This window comes from Apium graveolens, chromosome 5 (assembly GCF_009905375.1).
Source record: "Apium graveolens cultivar Ventura chromosome 5, ASM990537v1, whole genome shotgun sequence".
Lineage (NCBI taxonomy): Eukaryota > Viridiplantae > Streptophyta > Magnoliopsida > Apiales > Apiaceae > Apium > Apium graveolens.
Genome location: NC_133651.1, coordinates 163,780,323 through 163,796,118, shown reverse-complemented (window position 1 = coordinate 163,796,118; position 15,796 = coordinate 163,780,323). Strand labels below are relative to the sequence as shown.

The 15,796-nt window shown below is 36.6% G+C and overlaps 1 non-coding gene across 1 annotated transcript; it reads left to right on the top strand.

Annotated features, from left to right (window-relative positions):
- The first annotated feature begins 240 nt into the window (after window positions 1-240).
- On the top strand, window positions 241-346 carry LOC141662845 (small nucleolar RNA R71). Its single transcript, XR_012550942.1, has one exon. It is a non-coding gene; the product is annotated as a small nucleolar RNA R71 (small nucleolar RNA).
- The last annotated feature ends 15,450 nt before the right edge of the window (window positions 347-15,796 follow it).

Below are 15,796 nucleotides of genomic sequence, written 5' to 3'. Positions count from 1 at the left end.
GAAAGCCTTAAGCTGAGAAGCTATAGCAGTAGTTGCATCTACCTCCAGAATTCCTGCTACCTTGCCTTGAGTTAGTCTCTGAGAAGGGTTTTTGTATTCATTAGCAGCCATCAGTTCAATCAAATCATAAGCTTCATCATAGCTCTTAGCCCATAAGGATCCACCTGATGCTGCATCAAGCATGGGTCTAGAAGTTGCACCCAAACCATTATAAAAGAAGTTTATAATCATCCAGTCAGGCATCCATGATGAGGACACTTTCTAAGCATCTCCTTATAACGATAATAAGCTTCACATAAATACTCTCCCGATTGCTGCGCAAATTGAGTGAGAGCATTCCTGTTTGCAGCTGTCTTCGCCATATGGAAGAATTTAGTAAGAAACTTCTGAGCGAGATCTTCCCATTTGATGATAGATCCTGGTGGTAGAGAATGAAACCAACACATAGCTTTATCCCTCAGAGAGAATAGGAAAAGCCTTAGATTTATAGCATCTTCAGACATTGTTGAATTTGAAAGTGTTGCAGAATTGTGTTCTGCACCATCAGAGAACCCCCATACTGAACTGAGTTCTGCACCATCAGAATTGTGCTAGCCTTGATTTCAAAAGTGTTAGCCATGATGGCTGGTCTGACAATACTAGACTGAATATCATTGATCTTCAGTTGAGAGAAATCCATCAAAGCCTTCAGATTCGCTTCTGGTTCTCCCATTGTAACAAGAGCTTCTTCTTCAACTTTCTCCTCTTCTACAATAACTTCTTCCTCTACTAAAACTTGTTCCTCCGCTTTATACAGTGTTCTCTTTCGAGATAGAGAACACGTTAGCATAAACGCTCTATAGAGTACATGAAAAAGCAACAAGTAAATAAGTAAGTAAAATATCCAAGGCAGTGAACTTTAACGACCACTTATGTCAAGGACATAAAATAAAAATTAACACTGAGTCCTCAGCAGCGGCGCCAAAAACTTGTTAGGATGAAAAGACACGCTAATTTACATGCAAGTATACGTCTTCGCAAGTAATATAGAATTCTTTCTAGTTCATTCCCACAAAGACTGGTTTAGGTTAACTTCAATTTATGCACTTATGCAACAATGGTATGGTTATTATTCAATGCTAAGATGATAACAAGTTGAGATTGTTTATAACTATGCAATTATACTAACTAAGTTTAACTGAGAGAATAAAAGGGTTGAATTACTTATATGAGACAAACATGGGATTCCAACTTCATTACTACTTCATTCAATGTCATTGTTCTTAACCTTAACATGCAATGGTGATGACAACTAATCACATAACACGAAACTAGTAAACGTCAACTTTCGTTGTACGAATACCCTACTACCAGACATCCATAAAAGAGATAGAAGCTGAATTGACACCAATTATATTGAGACCCTATATGTTTATAGAATTTGACAACATAACTATTTAATACGCAATTTATCTATCATGATTATATAGGGCAAGTAAGATAGTTAAAATTACCTACGAATCCTGCATAACTAATACATGAACCTATGCTAGCATGGCAAGTTCTAAACCCCTATATTCACTTTCGTTTCAATAGAGATTAACACACTATCTTATAAGTTCGCGATGCTCATAAGACGAATAAGCACAACCAATAATAGGATATCATATATGTTAGATATATTTGTGATGTCATGTCTAATCTGATTTGTTTAGTTTCAGAACTTATTATCAGAACCTAACTGGAAATCAGAACTTACTGAAGACAGGAAGTTATCAGAACTTAAGCTATCAGGACTTACATCAGAACTTATGTACGGATACAATTCAGGGATGAAAAGCGGCTAATTTACAGGAGATGATCTGGATTAAACAAGTAAAGATATGTTTGGAGAGTTATACAGCTAAAGGACTACAGCAGATAATCTCTGATTAATGTGTTTTAGGAAATAGAACATATATATCAATTAGGAGATATCTTGTAACTGTGTAGTATATAAACACATATTAAGGTTTACACTATATGTGTTATCATTCATGAGAAGATTATTCATTGTAACCTTAACAGCTCTTAGTGATATCAAACATCAATAAGGGAGTAGATTAAACCTACTGTAACAAAGTTTGATATATTGAATAAACTTGTTTTCTGTTACATACTTGTGTTCATAATCGAATTGATTGTAGATACTATATTCATCCCCCTTCTATAGTATCATTGAGGCCTAACAAATGGTATCAGAGCCAATCTGTTAAGTTTACAAACAGTTAAGATCCAAACAAACAACCAATCATGTCTGATCAAAAACACAAGACCCTCAAGAACCTGCAAAGGTTCAACCCATTCAAAACACCAGTAGATATGAAACCATCAGGGTTCCTATGCTCAGGGTGTCTGAGTACCCTGTATGGAGTTTGAAGATGGCCATATTTCTGGAAGCTATAGATCCAGAATATTTAGACAGAATTTATGATGGTCCACACAAGCCCACAAAGCTTTCTGTTGAAGTTGGGAATGAGCCATAGAAGATGATTCCCAAAGAAAAGAGAGAATTCACCACTGAAGACATCTATTCACTAGGAAAGGATGCAAAAGTAAGACACTTGCTTCATAGTGCACTTGATAATGTCATATCAAACAGGGCGATAGGATGCAAGACTGCAAAAGAAATCTGGGATGCATTGGAAGTGAGATGTCAAAGAACCAATGCCATAAAAAAGAACAGGAAGACAATACTCACACAGGAGTATGAGCACTTTGACTCAAAATCTGATGAGTCACTAACTGATACATATGACAGATTCATAAAGCTGTTGAATGATTTGTCACTAGTGGATAAGGAATATGATCCAGAAGATTCAAATCTGAAATTCCTACTAGCTCTTCCTGAAAAGTGGGATTTGAAAGCTACTAGAATAAGAGACAACAATGAACTTGCTGATATGTCTCTTGATGAAATATATGGGATGCTCAAGACCCATGAACTTGAGATGGAGCAAAGAAAGAAGAGGCATGGAGGGAAGTCTAAGACAGTTGCTTTAAAGACTGAAGAAAAGCCAATTGTCTTTAGGAAGGTTAAAGGAAAGGCTCTCATCATACAGTCTGATTCAGAGTCATCGGATTCTGATGATGATGATTCAGAACCTGAAAATTTATCTAAAGTGCATGTTGATGTAGAGATGATGGAACTGTGTTCTCTTATGGTCAAGGGTATCACAAAGATAGCCTACAAGAAATTTAGAAAGGGTAAGAAGTTTTCCAGGAAACGTGGAAGTTCTGACAAGAAAGGGTTCAGAAAGACTGAAGACAAAGGAGGAAAGTCTGACAGAGGAGACAACTCAAATGTCAAATGCTACAATTTTAGTGAAAGAGGCCATATCTCTCCTGATTGCAAGAAAGGAAAAGGTGATAAAGGCCAGCCATTTATCACAAAGAAGAAAAACTGGGAAGACACTTCAGAATCTGAAGAAGAGGTGAACTATGCCTTAATGGCAAATGCTGATAGCAGTTCTGATGCTGCTGAACTAAAGGCGCCTCTATCAACTCTTTCTTTTGATACAGAAGATATTACTGAGTTGAGATAATTTTTGAAAAACATTTATACTAGCTATAGAGATCAGACTTTAGAGAATGAAAGAATAAAATCTGAAATTCTAAAGTACAAAAATTGAAATAGCTATCTTGAACAAGAGTTAGTCAAAATGAACACTATTCAGACAGAGAGAGATAATGTTGTGTATGTTAAGAATGATTTGCTTAAACATAATGATTATCTAAAGACTGAATTAGAAAAAGAAAGAGAAATCATCAGGACTTGGACTAACTCAGGCAAAACAACTCAGAATATTCTAAGTAGTGGAAACTGGAAAGAGGGGTTAGGTTCTAAAGATGGTAAAAGTGAGAAAGGGACTTTGCCAATTAAGCCAAAGGTAAATCCTGTTAAATTCATTGCAAAAACTGTTGTGTCTAATTCTGAAAAGATAAAAGACTCTAAAATAGAAGTCAAAGAAAAGTCAACTTCTGACAAATTAAAATAGGATAAACCAGCTTTGGTAAATATTGGCTTAATGACAAAGAAGCAGCTTAAGTATAAGCTAAAAGAGATTAAAAATGTGAACAAGGTAAAGGAAGCTAGGAAAAATAGGAATGGAAAGGAAGGTGTGAATAAAAGTAATAATTATATGCCTATTCCTAATGCTCCTGGAAAGAAATGCTATAATTGTGGAAACTCTAACCATCTTGCTTCTTTTTGCAGGAAAAATAAAGATATAAACTCTGTACCTCCTAGATCAGGAGTTAAGAGTCAGTCTATTAGGTTTAAACCACAAAATCCTTGTTTTCATTACTATGATTAATATGAAATAAAATCTTCTTCAAAGAAAGTTAGTGTAATTCATTCTAGTGTAAATTCTGATGCAAAGTCTGATATAAAGTCTGATAAAAAGCATGTTAGCATAAACTCTGAATCTAAATCCGCTGCAAATGCTACCAAACTTAACAAGGCCAAAGGATCCAAGCAAGTTTGGGTCCTTAGAACTAATCAATAGTGGTCTTTGTGATTGCAGGGTAATAGGAAAAACATCCTGGTTTTGGACAGTGAATGTTCAGGACATATGACTGGAAATAAAGCCCTGCTATCAGACTTTGTGGAGAAAGCTGGCCCAGGAGTTTCTTATGGAGATGGAAACATGGGAAAGACTATGGGATATAGCAATATCAACCTTGGAAATGTCATAATTGAAACAGTAGCTCTTGTTTCAGGACTTAAACACAATCTGCTAAGTGTGAGTCAAATCTGTGACAGAGGTTATCATGTGGATTTCTTTGAAGAACACTGTGAAGTTGTAAGTAATTCTACAGGAAAAGTGGTTCTGAAAGGTTACAGATATGGTAACATATATGAAGCCAGACTCTCAACAAATTCTGATGGTTCTGCAATCTGTCTGTTAAGCAGAGCATCAATTGAAGAAAGCTGGAATTGGCACAAGAGACTCTCTCATTTAAACTTCCACAACATAAATGAGCTAGTAAAGAAAGATCTTGTGAGAGGACTGCCAAAATTAATATTTGCTCCAGATGGTCTTTGTGACTCATGTCAAAAGGCAAAACAAAGAAAATCATCATTCAAGAGCAAAACTGAATCCTCAATTCTTGAGCCTTATCACTTATTGCATGTTAATCTATTCGATATAGTCAATGTCATGTCTATTGCAAAGAAGAAATATTCTATAGTTATAGTGGATGAGTTCACAAGATACACTTGGGTGTATTTCTTGCACAAGAAGAATGAAATTGTATCTACTCTAACTGATCATGTCAGACAGCTGGATAAGTTAGTCAAAGATTCTGTTAAAATAATAAGAAGTGATAAAGGCACTGAGTTCAAGAATTCAATCATGGAAGAGTTCTGCAAAGAGTAAGGAATAAAGCAGGAATTTTATGTACCTGGAACTCCACAACAGAATGGAGTTGTAGAAAGAAAGAACATGACTCTTATTGAAGCTGCACGAACTATGCTTGATGAAGGAAGGTTACCAACCTATTTTTGGGCTGAAGCTGTGCAGACTGCTTATTTTACACAGAATGCTACACTCATAAACAAGAATGGAAAAACACCATATGAGATGGTGAAGAAAAAGAAGCCAAATCTGAAATACTTTCATGTATTTGGATGTAAGTGTTTTGTTCTTAAGACTCATCCTGAACAGTTGTCAAAATTTGATCTAAAAGCTGATGAAGGAATTTTTGTTGGATATCCACTTTCCACAAAAGCCTTCAGAGTCTACAATTTAAGAACAAGGGTTGTCATGAAATCTATCAATGTATCTTTTGATGATAAAAAGATTACTGGACTTGAAGATTTCAATGATCATGATCAGCTAAGATTTGAAAATGAAGATGTAAATTCTGATTCTGTAAATTCTGATGACCTAAATCCTGATCCTGTAAGTTCTGACGGGTTAAATTCTGATGTCATTAAAACTGTGATAATTGCTCCAAAGGAAAATGCACCTGTTCAGGGGGAGCAAGATGATGATCATACCACATCTCCAAACTCTCAAGAAGCATCAGAACCAATCACTGGCTCTTCAAGTTTGATTCATCAAGTTCTAATGAGCCAAATTCTAACAATTCTAGAAACTCTAATTCTTCAATTCCTGAAGGATCCAGCTCAAATTCTGGAATCTCAGAGAGCATAACTTCAGGGGGAGCATTAGAAAATGCTGATGGAGACAGCATGGATCATGGGGGAGGATCTAGTTCTAGAGATCAACTTCCATCTATAAGGAAAGGGACTAAATCACACACACCTGACTTTATAATTGGAGATCCTGAAGCAGGTATCAGAACTACAACAACAACAACAAATGAATGTCTCTATCATTCTTTTCTATCTCAGACTGAACCAAAGAAAGTGGAAGAAGCTCTTCAAGATGTTGATTGGGTGCAAGCAATGCAGGAAGAGTTAAATGAATTTGAAAGAAATAAAGTCTGGACCCTAGTACCAAGACCAAATGACAGATCAATTATTGGTACAAAATGGGTGTTCAGAAATAAAACTGACAGTTATGGCATAATTACAAGAAACAAAGCAAGGCTGGTTGCTAAAGGTTACTCTCAACATGAGGGTATTGACTATGATGAAACATTTGCTCCAGTTGCTAGATTGGAAGCCATAAGAATCTTTTTGGCTTATGCTGCTCATAAGAAGTTTAAAATCTTTCAAATGGATGTGAAAAGTGCTTTTCTCAATGGAGAATTGGAAGAAGAGGTATATGTTGAACAACCTCCAGGCTTTGTAGATCCAAAATTTCCAAATCATGTCTACAGGCTTGACAAAGCACTTTATGGCCTTAAGCAAGCTCCTAGAGCATGGTATGAGACTTTGACTCAATTCCTTCTGGAAAGTGGATTTCACAGAGTCACAATTGATAAGACTTTATTCTACCTCAACCACGGAAAGGACTTACTTTTGGTACGGATATATGTTGATGATATCATCTTTGGCTCTACAAATACAAAACTTTGTGAAAGATTTTCCAAGTTAATGCAGTCAAGATATCAAATGAGTATGATGGGAGAGTTGAGTTATTTTATGGGACTTCAAGTCAAACAAAATGAAGAAGGTACTTTTATCAGTCAATCCAAGTACACCAGAAATCTACTCAAGAAATTTAGAATGCAAGACAGTTCTACTGCATCAACTCTCATGGCCACTGCCACCAAGTCAGATAAAGAGACTAGACCATCAGTAGATATTACTAACTATAGAGATATGATTGGCTATTTACTCTATTTAACAGCAAGTAGACCAGATATCATGTATGCTACATATCTTTGTGCAAGTTTTCAGGCTGATCTAAGAGAACCTCATCTAATAGCTATGAAAAGAATTTTCAAGTACCTCAAGGGTACAGCTGATCTAGGATTGTGGTATCCTAGGAAATCAGATTTTAAGCTAATAGGTTACTCAGATGCAGATTTTGCAGGATGCAAAATAGACAGGAAAAGCGCTAGTGAAAGCTGCCAATTTCTTGGAGGCAGATTGGTTTCTTGGTTTAGCAAGAAATAGAAATCAATTTCCACATCAACTGCAGAAGCAGAATATATTGCTATAGGAAGCTGTTGTGCACAGATTCTTTGGATGAAAAATCAGTTACTGGACTATAGGTTAGAATTTTCTAAAATACCCATTTAATGTGATAATCAAAGTGCTATTGCTATGACAGGAAATCCAGTTCAACACTCAATGACAAAGCACATCAGCATTACGTACCATTTCTTAAAGGAACATGTGATGGAAGGTACAATGGAATTGTATTTTGTTTCAACAGATCAGCAACTAGCAGATATCTTCACAAAACCACTATGTGAAGCTATTTTACAAGACTGGTAAATGAACTTGGAATGGTTTCAGGTTCTTTCTCAAAATCTGTTTAGTTTTTGTTCTCATACATCAAACTTTATGATCAGTGTTTACAGATTTTCTTATCTTAATGTAATCTGTGCTTAAATTGTAATATATTACACACTGCTTATTATCTGATGAGATTCTATAAACTCTGAAAGTGTTTTGAATGTTCTGTGACTATTCAATCCAATGAGGATTATTTTCTTAGATGCTGACTTAGTAGTCTTTAACAAACTATGCATCCCATGTTTGAATTAGTTATTTATGTTGAAATCAATAACACAAGAAAATTCTGATTTTGATCTTAGTCAACTTTACTTCCTGTATCTTATTATTAAGTCACAAACTAGATTATTGCTTCTTATCTGTCAAATTCTGATGTCAGTAAATCTTAAGGATGAACTACATGCTTGATAAGCCTCACTTATCTGGAAAAAAAAGAGAGAAAAATTGAAATCAGGTACTCCTTTGAGATCTAGAGTAAATATGTGAAAGGGAAGATCTAAGTGCATTGCTGGTATTAAGTAATATGCATTAGAAAAGCAAATTAATTTTTCTTGGTGACTTTTCACATTCTCTGATTACTGGAGAAATATTCTGATAACATTAATTCTGATGGCAGTTGTAACTCATTTACACTGAGAAGCCCTTGTCAAAAGAATTTCAAAAGATGCATAAAATAAGAACAAACAGTTGAGGTGGACTCTTGCATAACTTTATTCTACAGTAGACTTCACAATTAAAGACAAATTTTAAGCATTTTTCTTATTTATACCTTATTTCTAAGATATACTGAAGTTTATCAGACTTTAATCTTTATCTGATCATTTGCACATACACACACTATCACTCCATATGAATGATGAAAATTACTGTGGTGATTAAGTTGTTTCTGATAAACAGTTAAGTATTATTTGTATATATTCTGAGGACAAGTTCTGATTATGTTTTGATGATTAAACTTTGAAGAAACTGGTCAGTCTTTGTATGAAGAAATACAGAAACAGTCATTCATTTTTTGAGTACAGAAGCCATGTTCTGATGACCGTTAAATTCTGATAATAGTCAAGTTCTGATGTAAATCCTGATGCTTGCTTGGCATTATTTAGTTACTTGACTTATTTTTGGTATTTACTGTAACGGTTATATTTCTCAGAAAAACAATTAGGTGAGATAAAAACAGTCATAATCATTTGTTAGTGGTTTGCGTGTTGGTTTTGGTATATGCATATATGCAATTATTACTGCATGTTTACCGTGCCCACTATTTTTGTTTTAACTGATTTTATTCCTATCCCATATGTTCTGACATAACATGTTTCAAAAGCTGATGAGTTGCTGACAAGTTCTGACTTTACGCATCAACTAAAGGTCACTGCTCTCAGTAAAAGAACTCTATAAGGTCAACACTCCAAGACTCATGCAAAGGTTGATAAACTTAAGAAAACAGCTGATAAGCTAGACATGATGCTAAAACTAGACAAGAAGAGGTTTATCAGACCAATTCAAGAAAAAGTGGATGCTATTGAGCTTGTTCAAACCCAGCAGCACGCCCAACTGGATGAGGTATTACAAAATCAAGCTGCTCAACAAACTCAGTTAAATGAGATCCAATCTTTAGTGGAACTCCTTCTTTCTCTACTCCTGACAGATGATGCCAAATAGGGGGAGAAGGTAGTTAAGTCCAAATGCTCACCAATCCAAACACTAAAGAAAAAGGATGATCATGGAGATGACTAGGGAAACTCTGAAAAGAGTAGAGGTCAAAGTCAAGGGAAGTAGCTGAGCAGAATTCCCACTCAATAGACAAGTTCTCATAGATCTGCTATGCAAGGGAGGAATAAGGAAGGAAAGAAGCCAACAAATCAGGATGTTCCTTTGTTGACCACAAATGCTGATACTTCAAATACTGATGATCAAATTCTGACAATTACTTCTGATGTGATAGTCCAAGCTGGAAGCCAAGAGTCATAGAAGTTTTTGCAGACTTTGAAATTCAAAGGAAAGAAAGCAACATTCTTCTACAAAGATCCCAAAATTCAATCTGTTGATGAAGAATTGGCCAAGTGACTATTCTTTATGGATAATCTAGGCGTGGATTTAGAGGAATTAAGAGAAGAAGAAGCTAAATTTGCTGCTGAGAAGAGCAAACCTAAGTCAAAAGCTTCTGATGCTAAAAATCCACCAAGGCTAAAAGAAAAGGGGATCGTGATAAGAGAAAAATCTGCCATAGAGATTCCTAGATCAAGGACTAGATCTCAAACTACTACTGATCCCAAAGACAAGGGGAAAGGAAAAGTTGGGGAGATAGTCAAGAAACAGAAGATGAAGATTCCTCAAATTCTGATGAGTCTTGTATGCAAGATGGTTCAAGTCTTTGATGATGCTGTTGTTGAAGATGAAACAGTTGAAACTATGAAGAGAAAGAGGATGACAGAAGAATCTAAATCAACCTCTGACACTTCTCAAGTTGACATAGTCAGCTTAACATTAGAAGACAAGAAGAAGCTGTTATGGAACAAGTCTATTCCAGTTCAGCCTAAGACAAATCAGATGTTGAATCAACTTGTAGCATTTGGGGTAAGAGCTAAGCAAGCTAGAGACACTTCTGGATTAGGTTCCGACAGAGAGAAATTTCAGACTGGGATAAAAGTTGATATTAGAAATCCATTCACATTGACTGACAAGCCATTTAAAGAGATCACACAGAAGCACCTTGACAAAGTGTTTTCTGCTCAAGTAGTGATGAATACTCAAAATTTGGTTGTCGGTTGTTAATTATATACGTGTTGTGTTTTCAAGAGATTTATGGACACGCGCTGCACTATAAACTAAAACAAGAGAATAAAAGAAAAAAAAGTATAGGAACAAAACCCCACCCCCTGCTTATCGATTTTGTCTCTCATCCTCTCAATTCCTCGGTTTAATCCCTCTTTCCCTTCTCTTTCCGATCTTGTTCCCGAATTCTGGTAAGTTGCCGCCGGGTTTCTACCGGCCATCTTCTTTTCTTTTTCCGGTCTGCCTTCTCCGATTTGTTCCTGTGATACCCATATATATATACATGCAGCGCGTGTATCTGTGGGTTTGTGTGTATGTTTACTGTGCCGTGTGTGTGTTAGCGTGTGTGTAGTCTAGTTGAATTACTTCGTATTCTTGTTGTTATTTCCGTTTGATTTCGCGGTTGCTGCCGGTTTTCCGGTGAGGCGGCCGGAGTATCGAACGGTGCGTGGGCGTGTATCCGTTTCATGTTGGCTGTTTTGGTTCGGTTGTTCTCTGGCATTTTTATTATTTATCTATTTAATTGATTAGCTGCAGTAAATAATTGATCTATTTATGTAATAAAAATAAAATGTTGTGCAGGAAATTCATATGATTAATCGGGGAAAATTTGTATGGAAACCCAAAATTTATCGGGCACCGACAAATTTTTACCGCCATCCGCGATGAATTTTGACAAGCGGACGGTGGGTAGTGATGACGTTGTTCTGAGTCCTACAATTTAAAATACAAAATATGATTTATAATGCGATTAAAATTATAAAACACGGCTAATATTTAGTAATTGTATTTAATTGATAATTGAGCATTTTGGCACTGATATTGATGGCTGAAATCGGTGGTTGGGTTTGGATTGCGATTATTTGTGGTTGTGTTTGTTTGGACGTCGGGATGTTCGACGGGTAGTCCGATAAATAGAGGAGGTACTGCCCGATTTCCGGAAAATTAAATTACGGAAATACGAGGCCGTACCCAATGACTATCAGAACGTCAATCGGTTATATGTACGGACCTTATACGAAATTGGTTGTATGTTGTGATGAAATATTTTGTCAAAACCAGTAACCCTAATTTCATAAACGACGAATATACGTATTTTCTGAAAACGAGCACCGAACCGATTTTCGAGAACGTGAACCCTAGTTATTGTGTGTGTTATTATAATATATATAATTACGAGTCGGGTTTGAATATCGTTGGGTAGAATTGGTGTCGAGGATATGTCAAGCATACCTAGACGTCAAATGTAGGGTATTTCGCCTCTGTACGTTCTAGTCGAAGGACTCAAGAGTTGATATCGAACAAAGATAACCTAGTGATCAGTCGACAAGTGTAGCGAGGTTCCTAAGCGAGGGACCTGAGCGTTGAGGTCGGATCCAGGATACTCAAGTAGTAAAGCGATAAAGCCTGAGCGTCCGAGTCGGCTCAGAATCAATTAGTATCGGTTGTAAAGCTCTGCAAGGCAAGTACCCCTGACCATTCTTTTATGATTCAGTATATGTGAATAGCTAAATGTTTTATTCTCTTAATGGAACAGAAATGTTTTAAGTTACGTATTCCCTGTACTTGAAAATGTTGTTTAAAATTATGTTTTGGGGAAAAGTAACTTCTGAAAACACCTATCTCTAAACGTGATTTAAATAAAAAGAGTTTTGAATAGTGTGCTGTGACACAATGATTTTAAAAAGAGATAGGTGATAGTGATTTTTAAAAACTAGATAAAGAGACTGTTTTAATCCACCTATGTCGTGGAAGGTTTTGATCCACCTATGTCGTGGGACTTTGGAAAAAGGCAAAAAGGGAATTCGATTAATCTATTAGAGTTGCGTAAGAAGCTCGTTATTCGGTAACGGCCCAGTATGAGGTTGCGTAAGCGGCTAATTGGGTTGTGCATTCTGTTTAACCGATTAGTCCAGTGTGGGGGAAAGACCTAGCTAGTCTTTTCCCAAGTTTCGGAACACATTCTATTTCTGGATGGCCGCTAGTCGCTGTCCGGTGAGGGTAGACTGATCAGCTATCTTCACCCGTTGAACGTCCAATAGATTTGATTGATTCAGTTTTGAAATTGTTTAACAAATCAAAGTGATTTTGAGGTTCCCGGAGAGAAACAAGTTTTATAGGTCCTGTGATGGGACAAGGTTATGGTTCCCGTAATGGAACAAATGATTTTGGGTCCCCGTAACGGGACAGATGGTTTTATGGTTCCTGTAATGGAAGAGAAGGTTTGAAAATGGAAATAGCATGCTAAAATTGAACTATGATTTTTATGCACAGCACACGACTGTTGATCTTGTTTTAGAGAGCATGATAGTTTTAATATCCAGTTTATATCTGTTTTACACGTTTCTGGCAAGTTATGAATTCTGTTCCAGTAATCCTTTTACTTTAAACTATTTTACTTGTTATTCACATAGTGGTACTGCTGAGCAATCAATTGCTCACCCTTGTAGAATATTTTATATGTATTGCAGATGCCTAGGAGATTCTTGCGCGGTAGTCAGGGCCAAGTTCCAGCTCCTTTCGAGTCAGACTCCTCTAAGGTAGTTGTGTTCAAACCAGATGAGGTCTGTTGAGTTGCTGCATTAAATTATTGGTCAGGATTGTGTAAGGTAATTTGAGTTGTGTTGGTTGTAACCTAAATCATACTTAAACCTGTAAAAGGTCTTGGTAAAGGGGTCGTAGTTATGTATTATTAATAATTATTATTGTTATTATTGTTGTTGATGACGTTAACTCCTGACCCTGGGGTTGAGGCCGTCACAGTTGGTATCAGAGCTACAGGTTTGAGTCCCTGATTTAGGTTAAGAGTGGAGTCAGAAGAGTGCAAGCAGGGTTATGTGTAGATGTGAGTCAGCAACTCAATCATAGGAGCGAATCTATGAGTTTAGTCAAGGGTTTCGGAAGTGTAACCCTGACGTTTGTTGAGGATTGACTGGAATTGCCCTAACCTAGAGTATATTCCCTTCGTATATCTATTATTAATAGCGTTCGGTAGAGATTTCTAGTTTTCCCTCGAGAAAATGAGTCTGATTGCGAAAATTTAGCATTGAGCGGGCTCTTGTCGTGTCAGCTGAGAAGTCGTCCCCGTTATTTCTAAATATCGCATTTTCTGTATTAAGGAATGTTATTGGACTGATTATGTGATCTTGGCGAGTTCGGATAGCGTGATAATAGTTAGGGGCTGTTATGACGACTAAGTTTGGTAGTGAGTGTGGATTAGAATGGGAGGTGACATCTTTGAACTCTTTTATTCCTTCCTTTAAATGTATTTTATCTCCAGAGTAATTGTTTCCTATTCCATAAGTTATTTATCTTTCTTGTGAGAAAGTTGTGAACCCGAGGTAAGCTACTTAGGTCTTGTTGATCTCCTTATAAATCAGATTCTTTCTTTTCTATTTGTGAATTTCTTACCTGAATATTGTTCTTTTCCTTGGGGACTTTTTCGGTGGATTGGGGCAAACAATGCATATGAATTGACCATTTGTCTTTGTAACAAAAGGGTCTGGTGGGACGCCACCGAGTTATGTGTTGTGACCGTATGGTACTAAGACTGGTCATCTTATGTACTTGTATGGTTGCTCTCAGTCATACCTATATTTTCTTCTTCATTGTTTCTTCTTATTCGAATTCCTTGAGCCACAAATTTCATTGGATATTTTATGGAAATGAATTTTTGCGATTAGATGGTTCTCATTATGGAAAGTAAGTAAGAGCGACTGTTGAAAAGAACGAGAGTCCTATATTAAGATATTACTTTGGAGTAATGGTGATCGTGAGAGTTCCGGACCTAATAATGGAATTATAGCTTCAGGAAAAGTAAATCAATGGTTGATAGGTTACTTTTGGGTGAAAAGAAATCATCCTTAGAAGAAGGATTGGTTAAAACATGGACGATGACGCTTAGTGGAGTCAGTGTCCCTTCAGCTTGACTCGATTTATTGGCTTGTTCTACATAGTGTGTGACTAATATATTCAGCCGACTTTTGTGGTATGTTGGAGAAATTTAGATGTTGTACTTGAGTAGTGATGGGAAGTTGGTTAGTTGCTGTTATATTGAGGAACCGTGCTACGGCATTTAGTTTCTTTGTATTTCAGATTTCTTGAACTGTTGTTGATTCTGTTACTGCTATTGTTGCTAATGATGCTAATCTAAATTTCTTTTGTAAATGGACCCTGATATTAAAGATATGGGTACTGTGATTGGGCAGCATTTTCCTGATACAGGTGCACCGTTTAAACGGTGATACCTTTTGTCAAATATTTTTGTTTTTTATATATATCAGGAAGATGCCACCCAAGAAAGCTACCCAGTCTAAAGAAAACAGTAGTAGTTTTGCGGAGGGTCCAGCTATAAATGAAATTCTAGACTTGTTGCGCCAGCAGCAGCAACAACCGTTACAGTTAATTCAACAGGTTCAGCAGCATCAACTACTGTTGCAGCAGCAACAACAAGGAGTGAACCAAAGTGCTAATTTCAAATCCTTTTAGAATGTTAACCCTCCTGAGTTTAAAGGTGAACCTAATCCAGTAGCTGCTGGAGCATGGTTAAAAGAGATGGAGAAAGCTTTTAATCTTGTTCAAGTAAGTGAGAATCTTAAGACTGATTATGCGAGCTATTTCTTGAAAAATGAAGCAAATTACTGGTGGGAGTCAACTAAAGCGTTAGAAGGAGAAGGCCCTGTTCCATGGGCTAGGTTTACTGAGTTATTTTTGGAAAAGTATTTTACTGACTCTGTAAGGAACCAAATGGAAATTGAGTTTCTAGAACTAAAGCAAGGTGACAGAAGTGTAGCTGAGTATGAGGCTAAATTCACAGAGTTGGCTAGATTTGTACCAGATTATGTGGGCTCTGAAGCTCAGAAGGCAAGGAGGTTTCAACAAGGATTGAAGCCTGAAATTCGTAGTGGAGTGGTGGCATTGTAACTCAAGCCGTATCCTTCCGTAGTTCAGGCCGCCTTAGTAATTGAATTTGATCAGAAGTTAACCACTAGAGAATGAGAAGATAAGAAGCGAAAGATTAATGATATGGAAGAAGCATCAGGTCAAGAAGGATCCAGTCAGAAGTCTCATAAAAATGTCAGAAGGAGTAAGAATAAAGAATTTAGAGAGAAAAGTATTTCTTTAAAT